The sequence below is a fragment of the Narcine bancroftii genome, chromosome 5 (genome assembly GCF_036971445.1).
Source record: "Narcine bancroftii isolate sNarBan1 chromosome 5, sNarBan1.hap1, whole genome shotgun sequence".
In the NCBI taxonomy this organism is placed as follows: Eukaryota; Metazoa; Chordata; class Chondrichthyes; order Torpediniformes; family Narcinidae; genus Narcine; species Narcine bancroftii.
Window position 1 is genome coordinate 254160579 of NC_091473.1, and position 15314 is coordinate 254175892.

The 15314-nt window shown below is 47.3% G+C and overlaps 1 long non-coding RNA gene across 6 annotated transcripts in view; it reads right to left on the reverse strand.

Moving 5' to 3' along the window:
* LOC138765224 (uncharacterized) overlaps positions 1-15314 on the reverse strand; it is a 24843-nt gene continuing 9529 nt past the window's right edge. For 2 of the 6 annotated variants that reach the window (XR_011358537.1, XR_011358534.1), the window contains exon 4: positions 4114-4579. This is a non-coding gene — a long non-coding RNA (uncharacterized lncRNA). Of the gene's footprint in view, positions 503-4113; positions 4580-12288; positions 12465-15314 lie in introns of those variants that run through there. The other 4 variants (XR_011358535.1, XR_011358536.1, XR_011358538.1 and 1 more) reach the window with 4 other exon arrangements.

Sequence of the window (15314 nt, forward strand, 5' to 3'; positions counted from 1 at the left end):
AGCATTTAATTTGTACAAATAAATAAATAAATAGTGTGGGCAGTTCCTTTGGTCGTTCAGCATTCTCACTGCCCGTGGGAAGAAGCAGTTCCTCAGCCTGGCTCTGATCCTCCTGGATCTCTTCCCCGATGGGAGCAGCTGAAATATTCTGTGTGTGGGGAGGAAGGGCTCCTCAACGATTTTGTGGGCCTTCTTCAGACAACGATCTCTGTCAATCACGTCGATCACGTCGGTGGGGGGGGGGGGGGGGAATGGAGATCCCAGTGATCTTATCTGCCACTCTTCTTGTCCTGCGGATTGACCTCCGATCCATTTCTCTGCAGCAACTGTAACCACACTGCGATGCAACCGGCCAGGATGCTCTTGTTAGAAGGTTGAGATGTTGGTGGCCAGTAGCCTTGCCCGCTTTTGTCTTCTCAGGAAGTCAGTCGCTGTTGCACTTTCCTGACAAGTGAGGAGATGTGTGTCCACGATATGTCACTAGTTAGTGAACTCCAAGGAACTTAGAGTAGAGGAAATGACAGGATCAGTCCAGGCTGCAGGGCACAGGGCTGGAAGCAAACACTTGTAAATAAAGCTTTGTTCAAGACCACACAATGTATCTGCAATCCCAAAAGTTGGAGGTGAGGCCAAAGTTGGAGGATCGTGTGCAGTTTTGGTCACCTCACTACAGGAAAGATATCAATTAGATAGAAAGGGTGCAGAGAAGATTGACTAGGATGTTGTCTGGACTTCAGGAACTGAGTTACAGGAAAAGGTTCAACAGGTTAGGACTTTAATCCCTGGAGCGCAGAAGATTGAGGGGAGATTTGGCTGAGGTATACAAAATGATGAGGGGAACAGACAAAGTAAATGCAGATAGGCTTTTTCCACTGAGGGTAGGTGAGATACAAACCAGAGGACAAGGTAGAAGGGGAAACATTAGGGGAAACCTTCCTACATAGTGGGAATGGTGAACAAGCTGCCAGCTGAAACAGTAAATGTGGGCTCAATTTTTACATTTAAGAAGAATTTGGACCAGAATGTGGATGGGAGGGGCATGGAGGCATATGGTCAGTGGGACCAGGCAGAATAAGAGTTTGGCACAGACTAGAAGGGCAGAAGAGCCTGTTTTCTGTGCTGTAATGTTCTATGGTTCTTTGGTTCTCTTGGTGACATGATGTGTGCAATCCAGTGATCATTTAGGGATCAGAGGGGGAGAGGGGGAGCAAATTTAAATTCCTTGGGAGTGACTATCTCGAAGGACTTTTTCTGGACCCCACACACACACACACACACACACACACACACACACACACACACACACACACACACACACACACACACACACACACACACACACACACACACACACAAAACATCACGAAGAAAGCACATCAGCCTCTCTACTTCCTCAGGAGTTTGTGGAGGTTTGGTTTGAAATCCTAAACCTTGGCAAACTTCTGCAGAGGTGTGGTGGAAAGTGCACTGACCGGCTGCTTCCCAGTCTGGTACGGGAGCACCAATACCTCTGAGCGTAAAGCCCTGCAAAAGGTAGTGGACGCAGCCCAGGGCATCACAGGCAAAACCTTCCCCACTGCCAGGACTTCTTCCCATAACCTTTGATGCTTATAGAAGTAGAGCAAGGGTGGGTAGTCACAATCTTTCTCAGGGAGTCTAAGGGACATAGGCGTGAGTGCTGTAACAGTGTCAGCAAGTGGGGTTCTCCCCTTGTCAGTGCAAGTTTTCCCCAGGGGGGGCTCCAGTTTCCTCCCACCCTTCAAAATGAGTGGGTTTGTAGATTGATTGGGTGTAATTGGGAAGCACGGACTCATGGGCCAAAATGGCCTCTTACCACGCTGTATGTCTACATTTTAAATTAAAATAAGAGGGGAAAGATTTAAAGAAAATCCAAGGAGCAGTTTGTCACACAGAGGGTGTGTGGAATGAGCTGCCAGAGGAAGTAGTAGAGAAAGGGACAGCTGTAACACTAGAAAGTCATATGGACAGGTATTTGGAGAGGAAATGTTTGAGCCAAACACAGGTAAATGGGATGGGCTTAGTCGGTACCTTGTTCAGCAGGGATGGGCTTGTTTCTTTGCTGTGTAACTCTGAACCTAAAATGCTAGCCACACTTGGCAGGGGATCACACAGGAGGCAACAGACTGTGGAACTTGGAGCTAAACCAGTCTGCTGCAGGAACTCAGCAGGTTGAACAACATCAGTGGGAGAAAAAGAATGGCTGAAATTTCAGGCCAGAACCCTTCTTCAAGAGCTTTTTAGAAAAATAATTGAACATAGAACTCTACACCAAAGTACAGGCCCTTCAACCCACTATGTGGTGCTTACCTACATAAATCTATTCCACAACACTCTGACCGAGTGGTTTTCAACCTTTTTTCTTTCCACTCACATCCCACTTTAAGTATTCCCTATGCCATAGGTGCTCTGTGATTAGTAAGGGATTGTTTAAGGTGGGATGTGGGTGGAAAGAAAAAGTTTGAAACCCACTGTTTTAATCGTCCCTCATTGACTCGTTATGTGCACGGTTCCATAACTCCAAAGGAAATGGGTCAATGACAATTTTTCTCAAGCAAAATATTTCAGTAACAATTGGGTCTGGAGCAGTGATTCTCAACCTTCCCTTCCCACTCACATCCCACCTTAAGCAATCCCTTACTAATCACAGAGCACCAATGGCCGAGGGATTACTTAAAGTGGATGTGAGTGGAAAGGAAAAAGGTTGAAAACCAAGGCTCTAACCCTTCCCCACCTCACCCCCGAAACCCTCTATTTTTCTTATGTCCATGTGTCTAAGAGTCTTTTAAATCCCCCCCCCCCCCCCCCCCCCCCCGCTCCCCTGCAATGGCTTCCAGGCACCACCACTCTGTGTGTAAACAGCTTACCTCTGACCTCTCTTCTAAACTTCCCTCCCCTCATCTTAAATAGATGCTCTCTGGTATTTGCTACTGTCACCCCAAGATAAAGGAGCTGGTTCTCCACCCTCTTGAAACCCCTCATCATCTTACATACCTCTAAACCAGTTTGGTTGGAGCCTGACCCAGACTGATTACATCAGGAGAGGCTGTATGGGAGTTGCCCGCATTTCTCGAAGCAAATGAATTCAGTTAAGCCAGTGGAGTGAAGGGTATGAAGCTGGCGATGGGAACACCAGTTTCCTCACAGTGACCAGAGTCACTCAGTTTGGTGCCAACCAACTGTAATCGTCAACAGAAGAAGTTTAATTCATCTTGAAGATGCTGCCATGATCACGTTTTTCTCCTGGGTAGCACTGGCATTCACTGCCCACCTGCCCGCAGGGTTGTTGGTTTCAGGAGTACCACCCATTACAAGCGAAGGCAACCCCTGAAAAAGCTCTCTCACTTCCTTCTGCAGTCACCTGCTTTCATTTCTCATCTCCAGCAGTTCACAGGACCACAGAGATGATATTTTGCCTAGAGTTAAACTGGAGTCAGAGAGAGAGAGAGAGAGAGAGAGAGAGAGAGAGAGAGAGAGAGAGAGAGAGAGAGAGAGAAAGAGAGAGAGAGAGGGAGTGAGAGAGAGAGGGGGGGGAGGGAGGGAGAGAGAGAGCATGGAATCAGGCCCCTCAGGCCTCTGAGTCCATGCCAACCATTGACCCATCTTTATATCAACCTGACCCTAACCCACATTCCCATTGGTTCTGCCAGGTTCTATCATTCATGGACACTCTGTGGGCGATAGACTCCGGCGAACTAATCTTCCAATCTGCGCGGCTTTTGTGGTGTGAAGGGAAACTGGAGCACTTAGGAGAGGAGCAGGGAGTTATATGAAGGTGTGGAACATGAAAGTCTGCAGATGCTGAGATTGTAGTAAAAGAGAGAGGCCGGAGGAACTCGGCCAGTCTCGCAGTGTCCATAGGAGGTAAAAATATATTGTCGACGTTTTGGGCCTGAGCCCTTCCTCAAGGTATTAGCCCACAGCAGAACAAGCTTTTGTCCCGCTGTGGGTTGATACCTTGAAGAAGGGCTCAGGCCCGAAATGTCAGTAATGTATCTTTACCTCTGTGAAACTGGCCGAGTTCCTCCAGCATTTTGGTGTGTTTTTAGTTATATGAAACTGTCTTTATAAGTCTCAATAAAGAGTCCCAACACAAAACAAGGACCGACCATTTCTCCCCATGGATGCTGCAGCCTCTCTTTATTCCACTATCTACAGGTCTACGAATTGGACATTTGCACTTGACTTTGAGTGGAACTGTGCTATGCACGTTGGTTCTGACTTTCTCCATCCTCACTGGCTCTGATACGTGTTCATATTGAGACAGGTGCTTTCTTTTGATCCAGTTTTCTTCGTACAACTCTTTGCCTCTCCCTCCCTCTTCCAAATCCTACACGTCTCCGACAAACCCTTTGTTTACCTGTTTTTTGCACAAGCTGTCCGGTTCTGTTCGACAAAGTTCAAGCAACGCAACTGGAACATTCCTTCAACAGGCAGTATTATACAAGTGTGGCAGAAAGATTTTGGGAAGAATCTGAAGGCTGGAGTTTTGAAGAGGATTGATAGTTTTCACCAGAGTGAAAAGAATAGAGGTTTCCCATTTCTGCTAACTGTACCGATCCTAGAGGGAAAAATGAATGGAAAGTGATTTGAAGAGTTGCCTGTGGATTCAAAGAAGCATCTCCGGCCATTGTTTTGGAAAGCCTTTGATCTCCTTGAAACCCTAGAATAATGCACCCCTTACCCCTGTGATCTTGAGCAGACAGCACACCGCTCATTACTCTGAGCTGAATGGTTCGCCAAAGTACACAGCAAGCCCACGTTATACTGCGAGGGACGGCAGGTGCTGGGATATGCGGCAAAATTAAAACACATGCTGGAGAATCATGGTAATGAGTTTATGGATGTTCTGGTAAAGTTGTACAAGACGTTGGTGAGGCCAAATTTGGAGTATTGAGTGCAGTTTTGGTCACCGAACTACAAGAAAGATATCTATAAGATTGAAAGAGTGCAGAGAAGATTGACTAGGATGTTCCCGGACTTCAGGAACTGAATTACAGGGAAAGGTTAAACAGGTTAGGACTTTAATCCCTGGAGCGTATAATAATGAGGGGAGATTTGATAGAGGTATTTAAAATTATGAGGGGGACAGACAGAGTAAATGTAGGTCGGCTTTTTCCACTGAGGGTGGGTGAGATACAAACCAGAGGACATGGGTTAAGGGTGAGAGGGGAAACATTTAGGGGGAACATGAGGGGGATCTTCTCTAGCAGCCCATTCCATACACTCACTACCCTTCATGTAAAGAAAAACATGACTACACCACAGGTTCCTGTTACATCTCTCCCCCACCCCACCCCCCCTCCATGTTTGAGGTGACCCTATAGGATAGTGACGACGGCAGCAGACCAGCAAGGTGCTCAGCGGCTGAGGGACCCACACAGGCTGCAGGCTGCTAGAGACCGGCTCATGGGATTCGAGAGGGTGCTGAGGGAAAGAAGGGCTCCTGAAGGGGCCTCGGGTGCTGAAGGCTTCCTGATCGTACACAAGGTTCGGATCTGGAGTGGCCAATGTATTGAACAGGAGGCTGTGTGGCTGCAAAGGCTGCGGGAGGTGAATCCACGGACATCTAGGGGGTCTCTGAAGGGACTCTCTTTTGCTTCTCTTTCTCCTATTGTTAGTGGAGCCGGGCGATGGTCATGGTGACTCTTTGTTTTGCTTATGGCCAACAATGGTAAAAGTAGATTGCGTCTGCTACATTTGTAATGTATTATTTCATAACAATAAATGAACCTTTCATGTCCTCTGATTACCAATTCCCCTACTCTGGGACTCGATTCCTCTCACAATTGTGCTGGTTAGGTGATTTCATGGTGCTCTCTGTATGTGGAGGGCAGAAGTGCCGGTTTCCACATTGGATGACTTATAGCTTTCAAGGAGGACCTAGGGATTTCTACATGGTGTCCTGACAGATTCTAACCTTGGTCAATATTTGGACTGTCTTTCTTGGTGAACTATGTAACTGGACTGTTCGCAAAACAACCTTTAACGTTGCATCTTCATGCGTGTGACCATGAACTTGAAATTGAATCCTGATATCCCACAATGGGCCATACAGTTAGGGTAGTGGTTAGCGCAACACACTGTTAAAAAGCATCAGCAACTGGGGTTCAAATCTGCCACTGTCTGTAGGGGGTTTGTACATTCTCCCTGTGACTGCGGGGGCTCCTCCCACCCTTCAAAATGTTCCAGGGGTTATACGTCATTTGAGTGCAAAATGGATGGCACTGGATCGTGGGCTGAAAGGGCCTGTTACTACGTTGTATGCCTAAATTTTAAAAATTTAATTTTACAAATGTTCCCCTCCACCACCCAGATTCTATACCTCACCAGCACACTGGGGACAATTTAGTTAACCCACCAGCTCACAATTTCAGTCAATTGGAGTTCTGTGAATTCACCCCCGTCCACGTTCATCTTTCAGCTAACGGCCGAAGCACGCAGGGCTGTCGGTGAAATCTCTTTGGGCAAAGGCCGTCTGCCAGACCCTGCATGTTAACCATGATACACTTCCAAAGAACTTCATTTACCACCAGGTGCTCGGGGATGTTTGGAGGTGGTGGGAGAGGAGAGAGAGATGTTGGAGGACATTGTTTAAGGTGGAGTGAGGAGGATGCATGGGAGAGGTGGGTGCATGGATATGAGAAAACTGGACTGTGAGGGAGGGAATTGTTAGATTGATGTGGAGTTGGTTTATATAGGTCAGCACCATATGGTGGGCCGAAGAGCCTGTACTGTGCTGTCCTGTCTATTCTATCCAATTACCACTCTCTTTCCATCAGGAGACACGGCAGCACAGCAGGTCAAGCCATTGCCTCGCGATGCTGGAGGCCAGCGTTCAATCCTGACCTTGGGCCATGCTCTCCTGTGGCTTCCTGGAGTTGCTCCAGTTTCCTCCCCTTCCCCAAAGAGGGTGGTTGGTGAATTGCTCATGAGATATGGTGAGGGATCAAATCCAAGGGGGATGTGAGGAGAATAAAATAGGATTGGAGCAGACAGATGTTTTAATGTCCAGCTTGGCATCTGTGGGCTAAGGGCCTGTTTCAGCATTCTGGCTTAAATACAGCAGGGAGACGTCCAGTAGCCTCCGATAAACGGTAGGGAAGGGAGTGAAGGAAGGAGCCAATCAGCCATTTGTTTCGAAGCTGGGGAAGAGATAAAAGCCAGCATTGACATCCTGTTCGGCTCGCAGCACTGACGCCTCTGTCAGGGATTAGTTGAGGACTCATTGCAGCTTGTGAACTATTAATGACATGTTAACTTATAACCACCAATTAAACACCTTCAAACTTGTTGGAGGGTGCACAAAGGCTCTGCGTGGTTTCCCACAGGGCCTGGGAGCCACACAATCCTCCTCTCCCCAACTCCCTGCTCCGGACCCTCGGATAGAGCAGGGCACACTTGCAAGTCTCCAGGAGAAAGAATTTGGAGAACAGATGGCGAGGAGGAATTTACATAATTGTCAGCCCTTGACCAATAAACATCTGAGATGAGTTCACCAGATACGATCATGGTTTCAGATCGAGTAGACTCTATAATAAACACATTGTTTCATCAGCTGGTTTCCAAATCTCTTAAAGAGCCAGGCCCTACTTACAAATGCATCTTATCAGAAAAAAATTTGCATTTTTAAAGCTTCTTTGTTACCCAAATATTCCCCGATTGTTTCACCACAAAATTTGTCCTCCGAGGTTCAGTTATTGCAACAATGAGACCTGCTTTTTCCCAATGTGCTCGCAGTAAATTTAAAGAGATACTGAGTTGAGATTCTGTATGTTGCTGCTTTCTGAATCCACCGACTCATTCCCAGTAATTTTGTCACAGCCATGGAATTGTGAGCTGATCAGTTTGTTGTCATATGCATCCTGGTGTTCACACCATACAGATGCACCAAACTTCTTCCCCATTGCAGCCGCAGAGATTTAATTTTTTTATATATTTGGACACGCAGCACGGTAACAGGCCATTCCGGCCCATGAGCTTGTGTCGTCCAATTAACTTTCAACCCCTGGTACGTTTTGAGGAAACCAGAGCACCCCCCCCCCCCCCACCCCCCAGGGAAAACCCACACAGACACAGGGAGAGCGTACAAACACCTTACAGTCAGCATGGGATTCCAACCCCGGTCCCAATGGCTGGCGCTGTAACAGTTTTGCGTCAACCGCTAAGCCAACCGTGCTGCCCAAGATACGTCAAGATAGCTATATGCTATGTAACAGAAAAATAGATATAAAATATAAAAGAGTAGATAAATAAATAATAACAGTTGCAGTCAGTGCAAACAAAAATTCAAAAGTGAAGACTATTACATCTGGAGCACCCAACATTCATGGCACTAGGTTCTAAAACAGCTATTCTCAACCACTCTCCTACTGTGCCCCCCCCCCCACCTCAGTTCTCACTGACAACCCTGTGTATTTACATCTGTGCCAAACTGAATGTCAAATATCTGAGCATTTCCCTTCTTTTGTCCTGATGGCACATGTTCATAACGGCAAATGGTTGTGTGAAGATCTCTGATGCTACTCACCTCCCTGCCCTGTCTCCCAACTCTCCCACTCTCTGTCGCCCCATTTCACTCACCCCCTCCTCATGTCCCCCACTCTCCCACCTTGCCCAACCCCTCTCACTCAGCCCCTCCCCCCACTCTCCCATCTCGTCCATCCCCTCCTCCTTCCACCATTCCCCTACTCTCCCACCTCATCCACCCCTCCCCCTTTCCCATCCCCCCACTCTCCCACCTCATCCACCCCTCCACTTTCCCCATCCCCCCAGTCTCCCACCTCATCCTCCCCCTCCCCTGCCCCTCCCCTCCCTCCATCCCTCCAATCCACCTCACCCACCCCTCCTCCTTTCCCCCATCCCCACACCCACTCAGCCCCTCTCTTGCTGTTATTCAGCCTTCTGATGTTACTCAATATTGAGAAAGAATATAATTTACCCGCATCAGACATTTTGCAGTCGATGTGATAAAAGAAAATTGAAAATATTTCCTGTAAGATCTTCAAGATTGTTCGCTGAAAACCGATGCTGAGTTCCGAAACCATTGTAATCAGATGCAAAATTTTTACAAGAAAATCTTGAATGCGTTATATCTACATTCGGATCGGATCCGGGGTAGCAGTGCTAACGTGCTGGCAGTACATTTCTCTCCAATTTGATACTAACAAGTAGATTCTCATGGTGATGTTAATCGTGATCTAGTTTATATTCAAAACATAATAAGGCATCAATAATTGAGATAACAAGACAGGTTCAGCAATTTTCATTTTACAGTTCATCGCTTTGCAGTGTTTGCAGTGTTTTACACCGCGCACTAGAGAACGCTGTTTCGTTGGGTTGTACTTGTACATTCAGATGACAAATGAATTTGAACTGAATTCCAGCAAGTGGGTGGAAATATCTTGGGAACTCTCTGAGGTCTCGTAGCAAAACATCCCAAATCCCGGGTGCATGGTCCGAGGGAAGTCCCGACTCCAAGGGACGCCCACCAGATGGGGTGCTTTAGATCTCTTCTCTTAGGCAGCCCCACTGGAACCAGGGTGGTTTGCATCCACCAACTCTTCCACAACCAGGGCACGGGGCACTTGGCAGGTTGCTTGGGCGTGAGAAGCAGTCGGTGAGGAGGTCCATTCCTTCCGCCATTGTCACAGGGTCCCTACATGCTCCTGATGCCTAGACACTATCTTCTCAACATCATCCTAAAACCTCCGTCCCCACTTTGAGGAAAGTGCGTGGAGAAAGTCGAAGCTCAGTTGAACCAGAGAAGAGTCCAGCACAGCAACAGGCCCTTTGGCCCACAATATTTGTGCTGAAAACAATGCCAAACCAAACAAAATCTGTCCTGGAGCCTCCGTGTCAATGCAATCATGAAGAAGGCTTATCGGCACCTATACTTCCTGAGGAGTTTGGGAGATTCGGTGCGTCACTGAAGACTCAACATCTTGATTGGCTGCATCACTGTCTGGTACGGAGGTGCCATGCACAGCATAGGAAAACGCTATGAGAGTTGTGAACTCAGCCAGCGCCAACATGGCATCAGTCTTCACCCATCGAAGACATCTACAAGAGGGGGTGTCTTAAGAAAGCTGCCTCTATCCTGATTGACCCTCACCACCCAGGCAGTGTCTTCACTCTGCTACGGTCAGGAAGGAGATACAGGAGCCTGAAGACAAGCAGGACAAGGTTAACCTCTTCCCCTCTGCCATCAGATTTCTGAATGGACGATGAACTGCAGTCACCACCCCCTTTCGCCTATTTTCCTGCACTATGTATTTATTTTGTAATGTAATTTATAGCAATATTTGCCCTGTGACTGCAAAACAACAAATTTTGTGACATGTTCGCAACAATAAATTCTGATTCTGATTCTAAATCTCTTCTTCCTGCTCAACTCTCGCCATTCCCTGTAGATTCAGGTATCTACTAAACCTCCTCTTAAAATCCCCTATTGTATCTGCTTGCACCGCTACCCCCTGGCCGCCCATTCCAGACACCCACCACCCTGTGTGTGAAAGAAATAGCTCACACGCGCCCTTGTCCACCACAAAAAAAAGTCTGCAGATTCCTGCATTCTAACCCACACCTCCTGTTGCTCTGTCACCCCAATTTGCTGACCTACTTTGGTCCCCAATATTCTGGTGTTCTACTCCTGTTGGGCCATACCCCTTCCCCATTTTCTCACCCCTACCCCCAGCCCCGCTGTCCTCTACAAGTCTCAGTCATCCACCTCCATCGCTCCATCATTTTACTCCACCAGGAACCTCGAGTATGAGGTCACCCCCCACCCACCCCCCTCATCCTTACTGTCTCTCCGGGACACAGCTATTGGAGAAGCCAGACTCCAAGGGCTGGGTGGTGGAAACCTCCCACTAGGAATAGAGGTAGAGGAAATGCACAAGGAAGGGACGGAGACCACTCACGGTCTAGATTTCAGATTCATATTCAGATTTATTGTCAGAGTAGATACATGAAATCACATACAACCCTGAGATTTGTTTCTCTGTGGGCCAGGCAGAATTTCCACTTACTGGTAGTGCAAAGAAAACTGTACACAATGTACACAGGTAAACAAATAAAGATCTGTAAAGAGATAACAAATGAAATGAAACCTGTCTGTGCAATACAGAGAGAATTTTAAAAAACACACTCGTGTTCAGTGAAATAAGATTCAGGGTGGAGATGAGGAGGAACTGATTTTTGCAGAGGAGGTTGAATCTGTGGAATTTGCTGCCCATTGAAGTAGTGGAGCCGACCTCGGGAAATCTATAAGACGAGGATGGATAGATTTTTACTAGTCGAGGAATTAAGGGTTCATGAGCAAAAGGCCGGTGGGTGGAGATGAGCCGATCATCAAATTAGTCACAATCTCATTGAATGGTGGAGCAGGCTCGATGGGCCAAATTACTTCTATTTCTTATGTTCTCATGTCACCATTTGGGACCAGTCTTGACGGAGGGTTTCAAACCAGGAGGTTAACCATTCATTATCTCCCACAGATGCTGCTCGGCCCACTGAGATCCTCCAGAGGAGTGTTTTCTGCTCCAGATTCCAGAGTCTGTAGTCTCTGGTCTGAACTGGGGGAGGGAGGAGGGGGAGAGGGGGCAACTGTTCGGCTCAGTGAAAAAAATGCAAAAAAATTAGACGCTGGAAGTATGAAATAAAATCTAAAAATGCTGGAAACGTTCCTACAGAAGATTAGGTTTCTTTTTGACGGTGTTTCAACTATTTTTGCAACGTTGACGTGTTCCATAAATGGAAGTGGTTGTTCTTGCAATCCTTGGTCTTGGCTGAGCTTAGCAATCACCTGACACCTCTCCCCACCCTGCTGCCCAATTATTAACGAGCTGAGGCAGATGATCTGTTGAAAAGTGAGCTCAATGTATGTCTGAACACCCTATGTTTACAAACTATCAAAACGTTTAAACATCGCATTCAGATGCATGAGGCATCACGCCCACAATTGGTTTCAGTCTTACACACAGGAGCTCGGTGGTGGGGACTGAAAGTACAACTGTTTTCCACGGAAATGCAATGCACCCGTCAGGTCTCTTCAGAAGGCACTTTCTGGCAACAGCTATGCTGGGGTAATTCAGTAGAGCAGAGCTCTCACCACATCCGACCCTCACCTCCATAACAGTCGTACATTTGTACAACAGCCACCTGTCGCCACAGGAACACACTGCATGGCTGATTTAGTTCAACAGATCACTGGAACCGCAGGGCCCATATGCTTTTGTTTAGCGTTTACCAGCTGTTCTGTTACATTACCTCAGGGGAGTGAAGACCATCAATTTATTGAAAGACGCTCTTTGGTTTGCCTGAAACCTGCTGGTCTTTCAACACACGGTGATGTCAATGCAGGAATGCTGTTGATGGGGCATTTCAGGCTGCAGGAGTGCATGCTGGCGGCCGTACTGAGGCTTGGTGCAGCCAACACGAGGACGCTGTGGGGAGGGAGTACAGTTTTGAGTCTTCCCATGACTGGGCATTGAGGCGATGAGATCAAACAGAGTGGGGGGTGGGGGGAACAGGATAACGACAAGGTGCCACACTGGTGGTAATGGTGCAAATAGGAATGTATGTAACAATGTAAATGGAAATGCATGGATACAAAATCAAAACATGGGAAGAGACTTTGAACGGGTTTCCTTTTGTAAATAATTTATTATAAATAAAGCCTATTTTTGATCCAAAAAAAATAATTCAGGGATGTGCACTTGTTTATAGCAACCAGAGTCACAAAGTGAAACACGAAACACTCCCACCTTGAAGAAGGGCTCAGGCCCGAAACGTCGGTTACCTCGTATGGATGGTGCCAGACCAGCTGAGTTCTACCAGTATTTCTGTGTTTGGTTTTAAGTCGTGATGGACGCCATTGATGAGAAGGTGTGTTCAGTTGATGGGAGCAATGATCTGCTACTCCTCCCCATCACTCCCATTCTAACCCCTTCAGCCTCCGGCCTTCAACACTAAGGAACAGCCTTCCAAAATTTGCCATTCCGTCTCCTCAGCCCTCACTCCCAGAGGGGGACCAGGAACGACCGCCCTCCTCTACAACTCTGTAGTGGGGAGAGTGGAGGGCACCAAGTTCCTTGGAGTTCACTGAACTAGTGACCGATCATGGACACTCAACTTCCCCTCACCTGTCAGAAAGGTGAAACAGCAACTGCACTTCCTGAGAAGATGCAGGCAAGGCTACCAGCCACCATCATGTCAGCCTTCTACAGGAGCTCTATCGTGAGCGTCCTGGCATCACTGTGTGGAACAGTTACTGCAGAGGAATCGATCAGAGGTCAATCCACAGGACCATAAGAGTGGCAGAGAGGATCACTGGAGCCTCCTTTCCACCCCCCCCCCACCCCAACGACGTGATCTACCAGGATCATTGTCTGAAGAGGGCCCACAAAATCATTAAGGAGCCTTCCACCCTGCACATAGCATCTTTCAGCTACTCCTCCAGGCTCCCGTCAGCAAGTCGTTGGTGCAGTGGATGACCCCTGCAGAGTCATGTGAGGTGTTGCTTCACTTGGAAGGACTGCTTGGGGCCCCGAATGGTGGGGGGAAGGAGGTCTAGGCACAAATGTGGAACTTCCTGTGGTCACTGGGGTAGTTACCAAGGGTGGGAAGGGAAGAGTGGATGAGGAGCTGCAGAAAATAGTAGCAGTATTATCTGTGTCAACTGTAGCATTTAACTTTAATATTTATATCATGGGCAAAACAAATCAAATCTAAAATTTAAAACAAAGATACAGCAGCTTCCCAATAAATAACCCATGAATTTTCAGTATCTTGTGTTCGTGACAATCAAGTGAAACTTGATCTTGAATTCTTTGGCTTGGCTTCGATTTATGGAGGGGTAAATGTCCACATCAGCTGCAGGCTCGTTGGCTCGTTGGTGACTGACAAGTCCGATGCGGGAAAGGCAGACACGTTTGCAGCGGTTGCAAGGGAAAATTGGTGGGTTGGGGTTGGGTGTTGGGTTTTTCTTCCTTTGTCTTTTGTCAGCGAGGTGGGCTCTGCGGTCTTCTTCAAAGGAGGTTGCTGCCCGCCGAACTGTGAGGCGCCAAGATGTACAGTTTGAGGCGATATCAGCCCACTGGCGGTGGTCAATGGGGCAGGCACCAAGAGATTTCTTTAGGCAGTCCTTGTACCTCTTCTTTGGTGCACCTCTGACACGATGGCCAGTGGAGAGCTCGCCATATAATAAGAAAATAATAATTGAACTAGAAGGCCTTTCAACCCATCAAACCTGCTCCTCTATTCAATAAAAGCACAGAACTCAGCAGTTCCTGCTGCATCCATAGGAGATAAAGATGAACATATGTATAACCAGCGTTTCTGCCATGTATCTCTATTTTGCTTTATAAAGAATTATATGGCAAAGAATAAATTATATTCTGCATTATAACCAACGGTTAAGCATCTTTACCTTTGACATATAAAGAACACTGTCCTGTTGAACTTCTCCAGTATTGTGTTCTTATTTCAGTGTTTTGCTACCATCGTTTCGGGCCTGAGTCGTTCTTTAAGGTGTGAACAAAAACCAGGCAGGCGCCTGAAACAAAAGGCTGGGGAAGAAGAGAAGCAAGGGCGGGGGGAGGAGTGCAGACCATGGTTTGCGTCTTTACAGCGCCAGCTATCGGGACCGGGGTTTGAATCCCTGTAAGGAATTTGTGCGTTCGTCCCATGTCTATGTGGGTTTTCCTTGGGGTGGGGGGGGGGTCCAGTTTCCTCCCACCGTTTGAAATGCACCAAGGGTGTACTGAGCGGAACAGGCTTGTGGGACGTAAGGCCCTGTTAAAATTTTTAAAAGGCCATGGACTGGAGACAAAAGGTGAGAATTGATCAGCGGGGTGGCTCTGTGAATGTTTTTACAACAATCTGCAGACTTTTGTACGTTGATCTTTCCTCTCACCTCCACACCTGCATAATCCCTCAATTTCTCTGAATGGTCAAAAAAATCAAATCATTTCCCAGCAAACCAATACCTCGGTCTGGGAAAGGATCCATGAGACTTGGCAAGGAAAGCAAATGAAAATTGAGGCTGGGTTGTTGTTTAAGCCTGAGTTGTTATCTTTGGAACCAGACTTCAGGGCCCAGCCTGATCAGCATTGGTTCCATTGTGACCTAGTTTGCCTCTGGGTAAACACGCTCAGTGAAAAGAACAGATTACACTGTCATATTTGTTGTAAATTCTGTTTAACTTTCCACCCTATTCACTTGTTAGGCCTCGGCATGTTCAAGTTCGACTCTGTGACCTCAGTTATTTTTGCAACCAAGCGGAAACGTTTTTG